The sequence below is a fragment of the Crocuta crocuta genome, unplaced genomic scaffold (assembly GCF_008692635.1).
Source record: "Crocuta crocuta isolate KB4526 unplaced genomic scaffold, BGI_CrCroc_1.0 scaffold288, whole genome shotgun sequence".
NCBI classification, from domain to species: Eukaryota; Metazoa; Chordata; class Mammalia; order Carnivora; family Hyaenidae; genus Crocuta; species Crocuta crocuta.
The window spans coordinates 1,819,033-1,822,894 of NW_027532607.1; the positions used below are offsets into that span (position 1 = coordinate 1,819,033).

At 44.5% G+C, this 3,862-nt stretch overlaps 1 long non-coding RNA gene across 1 annotated transcript; it reads right to left on the reverse strand.

Moving 5' to 3' along the window:
- Positions 1–1,149: 1,149 nt before the first annotated feature.
- LOC144245014 (uncharacterized) lies at positions 1,150–3,637 on the reverse strand. Its single transcript, XR_013339130.1, has 3 exons — positions 3,577–3,637; positions 2,009–2,099; positions 1,150–1,222 (listed from the first exon to the last, which is right to left on the reverse strand). It is a non-coding gene; the product is annotated as an uncharacterized LOC144245014 (long non-coding RNA).
- Positions 3,638–3,862: the final 225 nt, after the last annotated feature.

A 3,862-nucleotide genomic window follows, 5' to 3' on the forward strand; every position in this document is an offset into this window, starting at 1 on the left:
ATGCATTCTTTATATATTTTGGATATTAATCTCTTATCAGATATGTGATTTGCAAATATTTTCTCTCACTCAGTAGGTTGCCTTTTCATTTTGATGATGGTTTCCTCTGCTGTGCAGAAACTTTTTAGTTTGGTGTGATCCCACTTACTGGTATTTGTTGGCTTTTGTTGCCTTTTTGTTTTTAAAGTTTATTTACTTAAGTAATCTCTACACCCAACATGGGACTCAAACTCATGACCTAGAGATCAAGAGTCGCATGCTCTTCTGACTGAGCCCGCCAGGTGCCCCACTTTTGTTGCCTTTGGTATCAAACCCAAAAATATCATTGCCAAGACTGAGGTCAAGGAGCTTACTGCCTATGGAGTATTAGAGTTTCAGGTCTTAGGTTCAATTGTTTAATCCATTTTGAGTTCATTGGGCATATAGTGTAATATAGTCCAGTTTCATTCTTTTCCATGTGCCCATCCAGTTTTCCCTGCACCACTTACTGAAGAGACTGTTCTGTCCCCATTGTAAATTTTTGGCTCCTTTGTCATAAATTAATTGACCACATATACATGAGTTTTCTGAGGCTCTCTATTCCGTTCCAGGGATCTATGTGTCTGCTTTTATGCCAATATCATACTGTTTTATTACTCTAGCTTGGTAATATCATTTGAAATTAGGAATGTCTCCAGCTTTGTTCTTCTTTCCTACACACATTTTTCAATAACTACCATGTGACAGGTGCTGCTGTAGGCTTGGGGAAGCATCAGGATAAAATAGACCACTTCCGACCCTCAGGTGTGTCTGCATTCGGAAGCTTTCCTCCTTCTCTCCATTTTTTTCGGTTGTGGAGACATTGGCAAAATCAGGTTGTCCCTGACTCATGGTGACCCCATGTCTGGACTGGTCATTCTGAAATCTCACCAGGCTTATCATCTACCCCTGAGCAATATCACCCAGTAACTTGTGTTGCTTCCTGGGAAGTTATTGTCTCTCCCATGTAGAAAGTTGGTCTTTGAGGGTTCGAATCTAAAGCTGTAATCCACCAGATAGTTCCACAGACTACACACAAAACCCAAAGTTTGCTTCTGAGCATTTAGTAGTCATTTATGGAACTGCACTTTAAAAGATCACTTTCAACTCTGCCTATGAATTTGTACCTGCACAGAATGACGTTCCCACTCTTTTCAGAAAACAATGGTGTGAAAACAGGCAGAAAGATGAACTCTTGCTGCTTCTGTTGGAAAGAGAAGACTGTCTGAATATTAATCAGGCAGAGAACATAAGGATTCATAATGAAAATATGTTAATGGTCACTAAAGGGGCACATCCCAGAGCCCACTTGGATGATACATTTTGGTTACATAGAAAAACTAGCTGACAGAGCCTGGATTTAATGTGGTGTTATGTATGTTAAAGAGGCTCCTGAGTCAAGAGGCATGAAAAAGCTTTGTCTAACTAGGTAGGAAATAACACTGTTTGAACTGCTTGCTAGGTTACCTCTGACTTCACAAACACCTACCAAATAAAGGACTTTAAAATTACCTACAAAAGTCTCTTTACCTTCCCATAAACTCTCTATTGCTGTACTTTACTATAAAATGAATATTTAGAAGCATCATGGTGCCACATGTGCTTTCTTATTTAAATACATCAATAGTCTGTGAGAGTAAACAAATACCACAGGCCCTGGGCAAATGGATTATTAGGAGATCACCGCAGTTTAGGTAAACACTCTCCCCCTTTCTGAAGTATCACTTGAACTTCATACTGCATTGCAGGTTTGAAAACTGCCCAGGACGAACAAGAAACAGAAATAACTGTATGGAAATAAGTTCACATGAGATCATGCTTAATCTGCGGATCTTAGTTTAGTGGGCCTCTCAACCAGATGGCCATTTGAAGCCCCCAAATTTTTCCTCAGCAAATACAGACAGGGGTGTGGGGGGGTGGTGATGATAATAAAATGTGGGCAAGGCTCATGTTTCTAAAATAGCACCCTGTATTCTCTCCCATTTCTCACCTTTGAACTGCTTCTCAGTTTAAAATCCACTCATGGTCATGCACGCTTCTGTTTTAAGTCACTGGTGACAGTAGATTGGACCAAACTTGTGCTTTAAAAATCGACATAAGAAGCCATATTAAATTCGGAGAGGAAGAAGGAGAGAAGGGAGTAGACAGGATGATGTAGGGAAGGGAGAGGAGCCCTGCTTTGCTGAAAGCAAGAACGAATGGTTCTTCTTGGCCTCAAAATTCCACATATCTGTGAAATTTCAATGAGGAATATTCTAAGAACTTTGTGACATATGTATTCCTCTCTAGTGTAAGATTGCGATGAATTCAAACCAAGTTTCCCTGACTAAGGAGAACAGACTCTGATTGCAGAATATATTTCAGTTCTCTAAATTATCATACATACTGTCCTGCTCAGTGACCACGTTTGTCAAAAGAATTGAACGGAGCTCTTTTTAATGACATCAAGCTATTTCACTGTTTTCTTATTAGAAGTTTCTAGTATGTTCTTTTAGAAGTATTAACGTGAATATTTTATTGGTTCAGCAATAAAGAAAAATGTAAATTTAAGCCCCTCTTTAGCCTGAAGTTTCCTTTGGACTAAAATCTAAATGGCTATATTAATACCTGACAATCAGGTTTATAAAGTCCCCCTTTTCCACAAATGGGTGCTTGGAAGAAAGACTTCAGAACTTAGTTCTACTTTTAATTAATTTGTAATGACAAAGATTATGGGATTCCTTTAAATCTTGGCTTTAAAAAATCTTGGGAGTTTAAAAATCTTATAAAAATGACTTGAATGTAAGCAACAAAGATGAGTGATCTGGGGCCAATTTTCCTAACACGCTGGTACTCAGAGAATGCTGTGGCTGAAGGGAAAGTGGAGGAATTGAGATGGGTGAGGTGGGTGGGTGCGTGGGTGGGGGTAGATAATCACACTCCCCCAGCCAATTTGGTTTAAGAAATCAAGGGGGGGGGCCTGGGTGGCTCAGTCGGTTAAGCGTCCCCGACTTTGGCTCTCACCACTGATGGTTTCGAGCCCTGCGTCGGGCTCTGTGCTGACAGCTCAGAGCCTGGAGCCTGTTTCAGATTCTGTGTCTCCCTCTCTCTCTCTGCCCGTCCCCCACTTGCATTCTAATTTTCTCTCAAAAATGAATGAATATTTTTTAAAAATTAAAAAAAAAAAATCAAGGGTTGGGGGGGGGGTGTGTAAAGGGCTCATAAGTGAAGCTCTTTGGCGGTGACTCTTCATTTTATTGTGAAACTGTGGCAGAGATGGGCGGCCATGCCGTGGCCTTGCAGACCACGGGAGCCTGCAGGGAAATTTTGCAGCTGCGGGGCGGCTGCCACAGTGCGAATATACGCGATCCCAGAGCCCACCCGCACCTGTCCCTTTGAGGCAGGAAAGCACAAGGGACAGTGGGGGACAGAGAGGGGCCAGGCCTCCAGGCTTCGGCCCCATTTCCCTCCAGAATGGCAGAGGTCAAAGGCGAAGTCGTCCCCCCCCTCCTCCCCACGCCTCCTCGGAGGACTGGGGGGCGCAGGGGGGGCGCGCGGCGGGGACCTGCGGGCCGTTACCTGGCGGGTCAGTCCTTCCCCACCTGCTAGGGCTGAAGGGGCCGAGGGGCGGGGCAGGCGGGCCGNTCTCCCCTCCCTCTACCCGGCCCCTCTTCCTCCTCCTCCTCCTCCCCGGAAGCAGCTTTCCGCGGCGCGGGCGGCCGGGCTTTCTAGGGGCGGAGGCGGCGGGGGCGGCTGCCTGGCGTCCTCCCGTTCCCTTGGCAACGCGACCTCCTCNTTTGTCTTGTTGCCCAGGCCCAGATACTGAGACCATCATTTCTGCCCCGAATCCGTGCTGGGCTTTATG